The sequence below is a fragment of the Parambassis ranga genome, chromosome 9, assembly GCF_900634625.1.
Source record: "Parambassis ranga chromosome 9, fParRan2.1, whole genome shotgun sequence".
Taxonomy (NCBI): Eukaryota; Metazoa; Chordata; class Actinopteri; family Ambassidae; genus Parambassis; species Parambassis ranga.
The window spans coordinates 3,558,740-3,573,416 of NC_041030.1; positions in this window are offsets into that span (position 1 = coordinate 3,558,740).

The window sequence follows — 14,677 nt, forward strand, 5'->3', positions numbered from 1 at the left end:
ATACCGTTTTGCCATGAGACATGATTGCTATGTTGCTATGATGATATTCGGAAAAACAGTGATATAAACAGATTTTTATTTTCATCCATCTAAGAATGGAAGGCTACATTTGGAGAAACAAAAAAAATACAATAGAGATTCATGATATTGGATTTGTGCTATCTAGTACGACTATATTGCCGAACTCAGATTGTAACACGTAGCACAATCGAATGGAATTGTCTTTTGTCTGTAAAATTGTCATGTTGTTTTATAAATCATTTCATGCAGACTGACACAAATGATTTTCATGACAGCTAGCATGAATTTGTGAACCAGTCATTACCTGCAACTTTACACTGTTTATTGTTTCAGTCTGTATCAGTCCTTGTAAACATGCAGTGTGTGTGTATTTCTCCGGCCACACCTCTGTGGGGTCCCTGATGATCCTGACGGTTCTCTTCCACCTCTCCAGCTCATCTACAACTTGCATTCACAGCATAGGTTACATCCACTGCTTGTTCATGGAACGTGTGCTTGCATCTGAAACTCAGACCTCACCTGGCAATAAGGAATTCTGTTTTCTGATTGACTGAAAAAATACTATTTCCTGATTGGCCGATAGGCTGCTTATTCTGCTGCACAGTAGTCTGCCTTTGACTTGTTTATAGTCTAAAGGGATTTTTGTGCGGCAAAGTTATTCATTTCTCCGTATGAGAAATGCCATGTGTGGCGTGTGAAGTTGTTGAAATGCAGATGTCTCACGCTCAATGCGCAAGACTTGAGAGCCCTGACGTCCGACAGTATGATCTATGTTCTGGTAGCCAAATATCTTATCTGGGAGATGCGTTATCGACAATATGTGATGTTTTTCATGCTGGTTTTTTAATGCCTAACCCTAACTGTGACATTTGTGATGCTCATGAAACAATGGTTTCACATTGGGTACAAGAACCAAGGACCTGTCCGCTGTGGTTTGGAAACATGTCACCAAAAAAGGATGATTCTAATTGGTGTGCACAGATACAACTAGTTTATCTAATAAGATGAGATTGGGGTTGTATATACATTTTCCACATTACAGTAGAGAACTTGAAGTGTCTCCTGTAAAGGTATTACACAAATAAATCTGTATTTGGCTCCATCTTCCATAGCACCTATGCTATCAACTTCTGATCTCCACACTCACACAGTGTCTCCCTGCAGTGTTTATCCTGTTCAATGCAGGTATTTCATTCTAAAACTGTATTATAACCATTATAATGGATCCCTACACGTTTTTTCTTTCCCTCATTTTGTAAAGTCACCAAAAACAGACACAGTGACAACACACCAAGAGCTGCACTCATGCTCGTATTTAGGACTGCACTATTAGTGGCTTATGGGTCTCCATTAAAGTTTATTTTTTCTTTCTGTTTGAAAGATCCAATTTAGTGTCAGCATGACAAAGATTTTCCCACCTAATGGAAAATAGGTTCAATAGCTGTTTAGTTCAGTAACTATGCGTTTTAAAGTGTCTCTGCCTCTGCACAGAGAAGGTAAATCTGTTGTGAGAACTCTGGTCTGGTATTAAAATAAATGTAACTGCAGGACTTAATAACAAAAGGCAGTTTCTTTCTATTGTAGCTTAAGTGGCAGAGGTGCAATATAACAGCATGATTGGAATTGTCGTTGTTTTCAAAGATTCTTTTAACTGTTGTGGCAGACAGGAAGGAGCTGTTAAGCTGTCCAAACACATCTACACATGAACTTTCTGTGAGATAAAGGAACTAATAGCCTACAGTGCAGAAAAGGGCAGCAGGTCTGATTGGGAGATGTAGATACAGTAGTCCCCTCTGTAGCTCCAGACTGCAGCAGCAAAAGGAAAAAAAAAAAAAAAAAGATTGGCGAGGGTGTTTATTTTTCCTCCCAGCAGAAAAGGCCTTCATTGATGGTTTTGGATATGGCTGCCCTTTTTGGAGACAGAGAGCGCGTTTGACCTGGCCTTTCTTTCCCTTTTCCTCCCTGCCCCTCCTCCTCCTCCTCCTTCACTCACCCAGGAGCTAGAGGGGAGCTTGTAAAGTCAGCAGCCATACGTTGTGTTATAAAAATAATCCCAGTTTTATTAGGATTGCCATGGGAGAGTGGCATAGGGGGGAGTATGGGTTAAGTGGTTATACAGCACAATTCACCTCTCATACTGGTGAAGAACTGCACTGTTATATATACTGTACTGACATCTCTGCACATGACAGGAGCGACAGAGAAGCTTTGGAAATAACTGTGGCCGTTTCTTGGAAATAGGACACAGAGGTGGGAGTGTTGGTGTGTTTCCGTGCGCATGTGAAGACGCTGTATGTCTGAATCAGCGTGCGGGGTTATTAACAAAATGCTGGTATTTAAACTGTGCCTCTAACAATGGGTCTTAAGTCTGTAGCCATTGCCCACAGCCTGCCTACTAATGGTACCAGTCCATTCACTTACCCAGCAGGATGGAGGCTTTACAGACTGCCAGGAAATGCTAAATATCACTAAGTGATCCTATGGAGTCCAATAAATGCCACATCTTCCTGTAAACATCTTTCTGTTTTTCTTTCCTTTTACAGTAGTGTCTAATGGAGATTTTAAGGAACTTGGCAAGCTTTATTTGTTACAGGGAGGCATGTATATGTCAGGGGGAGCTCTGGAAACATCTCAGTCAAGGTGCTTTTGGCTAAAAGGTCATCCAATATATGTGCCTTACAAGCAAGTTTTCAGGGCGACACAATCGAAGTGCAGGCAGCCAGGCCCACATGTGGCACACGGCTTGAAGGACAAAAGGCTCTAGAAGAAATTGATAGATTAGAAAAGGGCACGCTCAGTCATTTGTCTTTTGTTTTTCCTATCAGGGACCTTCAATGTTGCCGTGTTGCCGAGGACAACATTATAAAGCATGAAAGATTGCCTAGCTTATGGGCATTTATGGCAAGTGTAAGTATTTCAGCTGTTTTTCACGGCTGAGCGGGTTGCCCTTTAGGATTGCAGAGAAGCCTCAGAAAGAAATTCAGACGCCCAAGCTCCAGAGAATGCAAGACATGGCGAAAAGGCAGGGGGCCTTGGCAGACAGAGAGAAGCTCAGTGTCTCCCCGGCTTTGTCCAGACCGTGTGTGTGAGGGGCCACTCGAGGTCGCGGCGGTAGAATATTCCCTCAGTGGGATGGGCACGGGTGTGGGAGGCATAAGCGGCTGTCTGTGGAATTCAGACACCGTCAACCCCTTCACATCTGTTCCATCCCTAACAAGATGAACCTGAAAAATTAGCCCTCTGAAATTGGTAGGCAGAGGCAGAACCATGTCAGGGATTTCTGTCAAGAATTGGATTAAAGTAGATGGCTTTCTGAAACCTCAAACCAATGTGATTAGATTTTCACTGTTGAACACTGATTGAAGGATGATTGCATTAGATGAAGGAAAAATACACACAAAAACAAGCTTGATCTGAACAATGTGGAAGGGCCGTAATCCTTTTTACCCTGTTGTTGTTTGCATGTGGATGCCTTTACCAAGCCACCATCCTTTGCAGTGGTAAAAATATAACCCAGTGCGGTACATGTTGCATTTTAAGGACTTAAATATGGTGGATGGCGGGCCTAAACCGATGCATGAAGACTGTTGGTTGGCTACGTTCCTTAGGTTACTAGTAAGCCTCGCTGTTGTGGAACCAACATCACAACGTGGTAGCTTCTGACTGAGATTTCTATAGCAACGTTCTTTAACCCAGTGATAAATGCAGCAAGCAGTTATGGGAGGAAGAATAGTGATATGAATCACCAATAATGAGCAGCTGCCTCCGTCCCTTGGGTGAGTATGGCATGATGGAGACATTACAGGCTCTGCTGCCTGGGCTTTCTTGCTATGTAAAATACTGTTCCACTTTTCCTCTGTCCATGAAAAAAGGGACGTCTGGTCACCCTAGAAATTTAAAATAACTACCATGGCATCACGACACAAAAAGTCAGCTAAATGCACTATTAAATTATAGTATTGTTTTTATACTGTTTTTATAAATCAAAAAGGAGTAGATGGCATTGTTCATATAGTGTTACACAAACAGTGGATAGGATAGGATAGGATAGGATGGATACTTTATTAGCCCCAAGGGAAATTGCAATGTAATTACAATGTAATTATTGACCAAAGTATTATTTGTCTAGATCTGTTGGTTTATAGCCAACCAACCAGCCAATCAATATCCCCCAGATATGACATGTGATTACTTTTATGCTAATACAACATATTGATGTATGGCCCACACACATGTCACATGTGACACATGATTGTGTTGCCCAACATCATCCAATCATGGGACCAGAACAGCCACAGAAGTCCACTCAGGAGGCAGTGTGAGGGACAGTCAGCATGGCAAAACCTTCACTCAGGAGTCCAGAATTTGCATCCCCCTGACACCGGGAGCTGTTTTGTTTTCACACACTTTTAGATGTTCACTATAGAAGTGTAATTTTCTAGTTTTAAAAAAACACAACAATCTAAGATTGGAACTACATTTGTTTTAAAATTATGATGAACATTGTTCATATTATGAGTGTAACTCGGTGAAGTTTACATAGGTTTCTATGGGCTACAGCTCCATTACCCCGGATGTAACCCAGCCTGACACATAGAGAGGACATTAACCATCGGATAAACAGGCAGATTACTACGTGAATTTGTGAATCTCACGAGAGTGTGGAGGCAGCGCTACACAATGCTACGCCTGCGGTATAAATCCGGGGTTAGGCCCTATTCATTCTACATTCTGAAATTTATTAGTGTCACGACCTGGTGTTTAGTTCTGGTTTTGTTTCTTTGTTTTGGGTTTTCTGTTAATCCTGTGTCCTGTTATCTTCATTGGGTGGTTGTTCTGTTGTTCTGTTCTCTGGGTTTCTGTTTTTGTGATGTTGTCTTGCCTTGTCTTGTGTTTCCTGTTTTACTTTGATACTCTTGTCCTTCTTGTGTTTTGTCTTGTGCTTGACTTCCTGTGTTTCCCTCCTTGATTGATTACCTGCCCTGCCCTAATGTGTGTCACCTGTGTCTCGTTGTCTTCCCTGGTTCTTGTGTATTTAGTCTTTGTCTTCCTTGCACTCCTTGCCAGTTAGTCTTGTCGTTCAGCCTAGGCTGTTTTGCCATGCTTTTGAACCTGCCTCTCATGATTCTTTGTTAAGAGACTTTGTTTTTCGCCTTAGAGTTTTGCCACGTCTTGTGTGATTTTGTGTTTTGGACTTTTGCTTTGCCGTCCTGGCACAAAATAAAGACTTTTTTGATTTTGAGCTGCTCTGCATACTGCACCTGTGTCCTCTCACCTGCACAAACCCTGACAATCAGACAATGCAATATCTTGTTTTACAGAAGTTCTCCAGCTCAATACCATATCCTAATCCCCATAATATCAATCTTAAAAATCTCAACATCGGCTGGGTGAATCTGAGACTGTTCCTGTGGCTCTGCCATGTGTTGACATGGCATCATACAAAATCCCACTGATATTACATTTAAAGTTCCCATGTTCCTGGATATCTCTTTTGGCAAAAAAACATGACACCATGTATTTGCACACAGGCAGCCACTTTTGAGTATACTTAATTTTGTCTCTTCAGATGTCATTTGTTGTTGTGGAAAATGTTGTGTTATTTGTGTTAGTCTTGTTAAATCTGGCTGATCTGATGGGAACGTTGCTGTGCATGGCAGGGGCACATTCTCAGTGCTGTGGAAGTATTTAACATTTGCGGCAGTATTCTTCTAGCAAACAAGTGGACATAAATGACGTGCATTCAGTGTGAACCACCAACAAGCCCGAGGCTGAAAATGGCCTTTAAAAATATAAGTGCTCCATTTTGTTAAACCAAAGATTGTTTTCCTTCACGATACTGGTCAAACTTTTGGCATCCCAAATACAAGTATCAAAATGCAGGCGTAGCCACATCCTCGCTCTTTGTATCTTCCCTTTAGAAGAACAGAGGAGTAGGAGTTAAACTACCCATGTATAATTCCCCTCGTGTTTGCCAGTGCTTTTGCATATGCATGGCTGCCAAAGAAGATTCATGAGGCAGACTGTGCGAGCGAAGGTGCTCGCATGCAATAGAAGGCCAGCATGTGGGGCCAGGGGCGCAGGAGAAGATAGAGAGATACCGGGGTCTCAGGGGGCCTCCGCGAAAAGCTCCTCGCTCAGCAGTTTCCCCTTTGCACACACACTCGCACACACACACACACACACACTCGCTTAGGGAACCAAGATATTAAATGAACTACTCCTTTTCACATAAGGCAGTAAATTAGCATTGCTGGTATGTGTGAGAAAGAACAGCAGTGAGGCAGTCTATGCAGATATCTGAATTAAAGTGAGATCCGGCACTGATTTATAGGCTTGGTGACTTTGTGAAATTAAGTGAAAGAAATTCAGGGCTGAACTGAAGCTTTATCTCTGCCACCTGGCTGATCTATCACCTCGACTTTTAAGAAAATTAAGACCCTTTCTAGTGAGAGAAAAACACACTCTGAAACCCAGCCACCTTGCTGTGATGAAAGCAATTCAATCTTTTCTATTAAAACAGCATTTCAACTGCAGGTCAGATCAAAAAGATGAAGCGTGTTTATGCGTTGCTAATGAAAAGCCAGAAACGCTTTTTTTTCTTTCTCTCTCTCTCTCTCCTTAAAATGTTGTGATTAAAACCTCTCCTGTCACGTTCAATCTCAATGTAATGAATACACAAGTTGAATGAAATGATGTTGTGTAATTTCCTTCTTCCGGCAGAAGGAGGAGGAGGGAGCTACTCATCATATGGGACATGCTTTAATACACTCATCTCAATAGATATTAACCACCAGGCGATTGCAGAGGCAATGAAACATTTGGGCCATTCATTTCAGATGAAGACAGGAGATTTCTCCACTTCGTTCCACAAATGTTTACCCATGAAATTGCAATGAGATGAAATGTGACAGATCAGCAGCGGCTGAAAGCGGTTTTCTGTCAAAAAGCTAACGTTGCGAAAAGACCTTTAGATTGATTATGACAACTTTGCTTCTGTGCCATTTAAAATCAAGCTGCCACTGCTGGGTGTGAAAACCATTTATTACTATTTATTTCAATCTCTTATGATACAGTATCCCTATAAGGTCAACCCTGCCTATTTTGAATGGACTTTATACTGTGTCAATACATTTCTATTAGAGATATTAGATTAGAATAAGCTCTAAATTCATGCCTCCTATCAGCATCCACCTGCAGTGTCTCAGAAGCTGTGAACATCACTGTGCTATATTTAAAACTCCTGCTGACACTGAAAGGTAACTCGAGGTAAAAATGAGGTAATGGCTCAAAATTACCGTTTCCCCAGCCAAAGTAAACCTAACGTCTCATTGTGATGGAAAAGTCCAAACAGAGCAAACAGAGAGGAGAGCGGAGGCTCGCGGGAGGTGACCTGTGCTCCGCCTTGTAATGAGACTTTACCCCACTTTCTCACCACCTGGCCTGCTTCCTGCGTTTGCCAGACATGTGCTAAATAACTTTTTCCTGTTGTTGCCTGTCACTCATACAACCTTGGTACTAGCAGTTCTGGGACACGTAAGAACTGGAAGTGGAACAAAACAGTGATTTTGCATTTTGAATCCACCTGTGTTTTTTTTTTCCAGTCTTGCCTCAAAGCTGAAGCTCTTTAGGGTTTAGTTTCCATCAATACAAGCAAAAATCTCTTTCTCTGTTGTTGCCGGGGAAGATTGACCTGAATTGTGAATCACTAGAGTTAATCCCTCCTACGTTTACTATATGAAGAGCTGGATTTTCTGAGCCAGCCTTGTACAGACTGTCCTGGAAGCTAACAGTGTGGATTAAGTCTGCGTGCTCACTGTAGATATTTCATGTCTTTATTTGGAGACTTGTCTTGTTGCCAAAATAAAAGTGTCTTCGTGACAGGTAGCTGGGGAGCAGGTTTAATGGTGACAGTGCAGCAGTTCAATCAGCCTAAAAATCAGCAACGCCATGTGTATGCAGCTCAAGGTGTGTCTGAAGCAAAGCTAAAATGTGTGAAGTTTGTGTCTTATGAGACAGAAGTGCAAATGTTAGAGTTGGCAGTGTGACTGCTAAGTGATGAAGCCTGGGCATAAATTCAATAAGGAACCCTCTTACCTCACATTCTGTCCCTTTTCCTCTATGATGTCTATGGGCTATTTCTGTCTCTCTATTCTTTTTGTCACTTCCTTTTTCCCACGCTGTCAAAACTCACTCCCATCTCAGTTTCATCTAAGTTTCATAAATTATCCTACGGAAACTCATCCTAAACATTGTCTACAAGTCAATCATATCTTAGCAACCGTATCTATGCATGGCAGCCTGACATGCTTTCGAGAAAGGTAACGAACCCGAAGCGGTTTGTATGCAGATTGTGTAAATCAACCCCAACCCCATAATGCAGCTGGACAGATGTTGGGTATGGTCAAAGCAATGTGGAAAAGGGCCTTATATGCAATTGAACATTGAGAGGATCAGAACACTCTAGCCACTATGGCTAGCCATGTAATTTGGCTCAGTACTGCTGCAAATACTGTCATTTAATATGCATTATATTATAATATATGTTCAATCAATGGTGAAATGTAGGCTCATTCTAACACTCAATAAAAAAATAAAAGCAGGATAATAGTTCATTCAGTAGTTTATTCTGTTGCTATCCCTATCTGTTGTTATTGTATGGCTGCATGCATCGGGCGGCTCTTACTGGTAAGAATCATTAAGGCCACATACTATATTTCACTTACTCTGCGGTGCACAAACATTGTTGATTTATGATCACAGCTTCTCGGGAGTGTGTAAACAGGACGCGTGGTGTCTGCCGCTCGCACTGGGACCAAGGTGCTTTCACATCAGTTTCACATCTTTGCTTAGCAATAGTACAAATCAAGCAAGTGAAACATTGGAAAGGTTCTTGAAAGAAATCTAAAGAGCCGAGAACAACAGCTAAGACACTAGTAAATGATTTAGCCAAGTCTGCAATTGAAGACTCAGAGATGACAGTCACCAGAGTCCTGAACAGGAGTGGACTGACAGTGTGCTAGGGACAATCAATAGACTGCAAGTGTGTCATTCTGTCAGATAATAAAAAACTAGAGCTATTTGGTCACAAAGGCCTAACTTGAATCTGGTTAAAAATCTTGCTTGCAAGATTCTCCAAAGAAGAATGGGCTAGGATTCCTCAGGAAACGTGCCTAAAACATGTTGAAAAATGCACCAAGTGACTCCAGACTGTTGTCGATCCGCTGAAGTTAGCATACTAACCAGCTAAATCCAGGGTATAATATCACCATGTTTGTACCACTAGATTCAGCCAAAACCATCCTTCATACAGATTGATGTGTTTACATAGATAGCACGTGTGTGTATAATGTCACACTATTCATTTATTTGATGGTATCAGTATATTTATTGTGTCTTTTGTTTTACTTCCTGTCAACACCAAACACTCTGACCTACACCTGCTCCTCCTGTTGTATGTTTAAACAGCCTCTCTTTTGTCCGACAAGGGTTCTTCTCCTTTGTTGTACTGAATTCCCCTTTACTTCCACCAAGTGCATGCTTTTTGCATTTTTTTTGCATGCATTTTTCTAAATGGATGTTTTTAGGTATAATCCAAAGTGGAAAAGATGAAAAGAAATAAACTCCTAACACACAGCCTTGTATAGTCTTACATACTGTGATCTAAAGTCGAGACTTATTCACCCATACAGATACTCACACTAAGTAAACCTGTAATTTATTCAAAAACATTATGATCTTAAAATGATCTATTGAAATTATTCCACAGGAAAAGTGCAAATCTGCATCTTTTTATCATCTCATATTAATTATTTACCGCAATTACTTACATATCCTTGTTATTGTTTATCAGGCGCCGTGAAAAACAAGAGTAAGCGAGCGCTTGGAGCTGCTGACTCGCTATCAGCCACTATCTTTCTTTGCAGCTCTGTCAGCCATTAGCCTGTAATTTATGCTTTCACACTCTCAGGGCCTTATGCTCAAAGCAATGGCATTGGCATATGTCGGAAAGTTTTCGCTTTCACTGTTGACGGCTGTACATTGAATGATAAACAGAAAAGCTGACAAATTGAGTGCTGCTTCACGCCCACCGCAGGTGTTTGAACAAAAAAATAAAAAGGGGAATAAAAAGGATCTCGGTGGAGTGGAGGTGTGAATTAAACTCTAGCGTGGTTTGGCATGATACATTCTAAAAGGAGACAGCGGGGCAGACTCTGAATCGTCTCTCCTGATAGACAGCTCATGCATCTCCGAATAAACAAAGCCAAAAGCACCAATCTAAAGGTGATCAAAAAAATCCGAAACCGGCTGTTTTGTGGAAACATTTAAAGATTTTAGACATATGCAATAGTGTCCACTCAGCATGGACCTCTAAATAAAAACCTGAATGTTGTTGTGCAGGCCCGGAGGCCATTACACTAGCTCAGCATATAGGAAATTGATCAGGAGAACAAGTAAAAACACCACATAAAGCTGCTGGAAAGCAGAGGAAACACCAATAACAGATGGAACCTGAAGTCAGGGATGAAGCTTCACACATGACTGCCTCTTCAAATAATACATCAGAAGCCTGTTTTAGCTAGCCTTGGGTGCAAATAATCCCTGCAAATTAATTTTCATCATAGTGCTTTTTCAGTTTGAAGTGGTATTGACAGGCAGAGAGATGCTGAAAATACAGAGGGAAGGTCAAAAGTCTGCTTGGAATTGCTTGGTTTTTACTTTCCTTTTTATTTAAATTCCTAGAAGGGCAATCTTAACATACTAAGAACAACTTTCTAGCCCATATTTTCTTCAGCAGAGTGTCTTGATGTGGCCTGAGGCCGTGCTACTTCTCCTTTTCATCACTGAGCTGTTTTTAACACTCAGCCGATCCAGTATCCGACTCCAAATTAGTGTCCTAAATCCAAACTCATTATCTGTCTCCCGACCAGCACAGATCTGTGCCAGTGCGTCTGCAACCTGATGTGTGTGTTTGAGATGAGAGTTCTAATTCTGCTTTGTTTATTTGGTAATCTGTCTGCGTGCAGATTTTGTTCGACTGTGCACAGCATCTTCCATCCTGCCGCATGGAGATTCAGACTGTTTAGTAACAGGCGGGGCTGAGAGGTGCTAGACACACGCTTACAGGCAGATTTCTGAGCATATTCCTGCTGTAATAGAAAGTTTGGTTTGCCTTGTCCTTGGGGAAGTAGCCTAGTTTTTGTTTATTGATTTGTCCTAGGGTTAAAAGAGCCCATGCTGTTGGTACATTAGCACTTATACTGAGACAAAACTCATTTGCAATATTTCCTGTGCTAATCCGCAGAGATTATCATTCTAATATTTGTCTTCTAATCTGCACTTAATCTTCAGAATATAATCCAAAGTCTTGTTTTTTTTGTCCTAACTGCCCGGGATTATTTTTATTGTGATATTTTGCCTCATAATACCAAATAATTCATGCAACTCAGAATCGATAAACAGAAGGAAGAAGCGCCCGGCGGTTTAAAGTTGTTTATCTTTGCAGTCTAAATCACACCAGAATAACTTAACAGTGTTTATACTGAAGCATCTGGAAATGGGCCTGAAGTAAACTCTCCCAGCATGCACCAAGGCAACAGTCTAATTGTATGTATTCCAGCCTTGTTATTGCTGGTGTTGTGTTTTTCGTGGTTCTCCTCTGTTCCTGTGTTGTTGCACAGTCAGTTATTAAAAGGGGAACTCCATTGATTTTACACATTAAAGTTGCAGTCTTTGGGATTGTCTTGAGGGCAAAATAGTGAATGAGCAAAGTCTCAAACAGGGCTCTTCTGTGTTTGTATACTGATATTTGGGGCTCCTGTGGTGCTCCAATAACAGGCAAAAGCACTAGTAAGTACACAGTTTTAATATGATTGAATGCACCAGTGTGTGTTTTAAATCTTCAGGACATAAAATATAAACCCTTATTCTGAGAAATTTGCTGCTTGAAAGTTTGTAAAGCCTTCTGCATAAAAATGACCCAAAACATCAGCTAATTTTCACAGAAGTCCTGAAAGAGAACCCATTTAAACATCCATCCATTATTTGAACCCGCTTTGTCCCCCAGGGTCACAGAGGGCCAGAGCCTATCCCAGCTATCTTCGGGCGAGAGGCGGGGTACGTCCTGGACAGATCACCAGTCCATCACAGTGACAGTGCTAACCACTGCACCGCTGTGCCACCCTTCATTTAAACATATGAGACAGAAATATTACACAAATATAATACTTTGGCATTTATTTGGAAAATGATCCAATACTACATATCTATGACTGGTAAAGGTAAGTGAACCTCTAGGGTTAGCAGTTTGCTTGAAGGCCAAACCTGAGATGTTTCCAATCAATGGAGGTGCCAGTAAGTGTTTTATTTAAACATCAGGGATCCATCAAAATCTGAGCTACATAACACGTGTTTGTGAAAGTGTAAATAGTTGTTGTTGCTCATTGGGCTGGAAAACCTTAACAAACCATCCCTAAAAAGTTTGGACTCCACAAGTACATCAACAGACAGACAGACAGACTGTGTACAGATGGAGGATGTTCACAAATCCACCATCAGGATGACACTGAACAACCATGGTGTACATGGCAGAGCTGCATGTGGACAAGTCAGAGGGCTACTGGGACAATGTTAGTACAGACAGATGATGCAAAAATGCATGTTGAGAGAAATGAAAACACTAAATTCCTGTAAATGAACATAACCAATCTGTGAAGCATGGTGGTGGCAGTATCATGGTTTGGGCCTATTTTACAGATTTTTCCTTCAAGGATATCTTGGCATCATTGCTGGAACAATAAATATTGGGTCATGCAGCAAGACAATGGCTTCAAGCATAGAAGTCTCCTTACAAAAACAAATGATTAGAGATGATCTAAAATAATGTTTTGATCTTGATCTAATTGAATTATATGTGAGGAAATCCATCCACATCTCAGAATTGTAGCTATTCTGTAAATGCGAGGTCACAGTGGATAGTGAAAGCAAAGCTTCACATACTTTGCCAATCACATATACTATATGTCATATATATATAGTAATTTTTCAGTTTCATTGGGTTTTCTTTTTTCACTTTTAGGACCTGCTGATGTTTTGGGTCATATTTATGCAGAAATATTGATCATTTTAAAGGGTTTACAAACTTTCATACTCTACTGTATGATCTGTTAGCTCAGTTAAATGGTTAAGTGATGCATTTATTATTGCTGTGTCAACAAATGTGCTTTTGCACAGGTTGTTCCTTCTCAGATAGAACTGGCACCGTGACAAACGTTTTTATATCACAATAGGACAGTTATTTCAGATTCATGGTAATCATTTCAGTCAACATAACATTCAATCACGCTAATTGAAAAAGCACAGTGAACACAACAAAAGGATTGCACGTTAGAGTGGCCTTTGCCAAAAAAAAGAAGCAATAAAACACACAGAGGCCTAAAAGAAAGAAGGGACACGTCAGCAGACTCTATATTGGCAGCAGTATTTTCCACTGCCTTTGAATTAATATAATTTAACCTTATCAATATTGTTTGTCTGAGTACTCTTTGTATGCCACTGTTGGTATATCCAAATGTCCAGAGAGGCAGCATTTTAAACAGAAAGCCTGAATATGTGGGGTTTGAAAGATATGGACAACAGTGCTCCACTCATAAAGATGAATCTGGGCCAAAAACGAAGATACTTTAAAAAAAATGAGGAAAGGTTGGATATATTCTTAAAAAACTGAAACTGTCTGCTTTTGCTACAAATGAAAATCTTCAGCATCCTGCTGAAAAACACAGCTCCAAGCCCACTAATATTTCATCTATCTTTGTGCCACTGCTTCATTCGGTCCATTTAACTAACTTTAACTTTAATCTAAGGCCAGTAACATGCACGGTATGCAATTATTTCTTTAAAATAAATTACTTTCAAATTAATTAATGTAATGTGTGAAGTATTGGTCAGCGTGGCTAGAAATTGTGTAGGTGTCGGATTCAAAATGCAAAAAAAAAAAAAAAAAAAACAACTTGTTTTTTTACAGAACAATGTGTAAACACCGCTACAGTCTTCACATCATTCCCTCTAATTAAATACTGCCACTCATCAGCAGTTACCATCCTCCACAGGCCACTCCCCTCCTAGAAACTATACTAATTAAATTAGACTACCGCTCCACTCTGCATTTTCTAGCCATAATATGCCACTAAATCAACCCAGTGTCATCCCGTGATAGAATTTTGAATGTGTTGTTTTGTGTGCAGTGACATGAATTTTCCTGTTTTTAATGACAGGGAGCATGCATTTCAAACAAATGGATTTCAGTTGGGATTATTCTCTGTGCCGGTTAAATATTGGCGTATTTATTTGTTGTTTAGCGTGACATGAATCATTTTTTTGTTGACAGCCAGCACAGCAAACTATACCCTGTTTTTTCAACCCCTAACCCCATCTATTATAAACAAAATAAATCAATGAAATAACCTATAAACCAATCAACAATGACTTACACTCAGGAGGACTGCACTCCTCCCTCACACTCTCAGCTGATGACATCACTAATGAAGCTTTTAAATACAGGAAGTTACTGTTTTATGATGTTGTGAGTGTAATCAAATCATGGACAGTATGCATCTACGGGCTATAGGGTTGGAGCTGTAGCTAAACACACAATTGA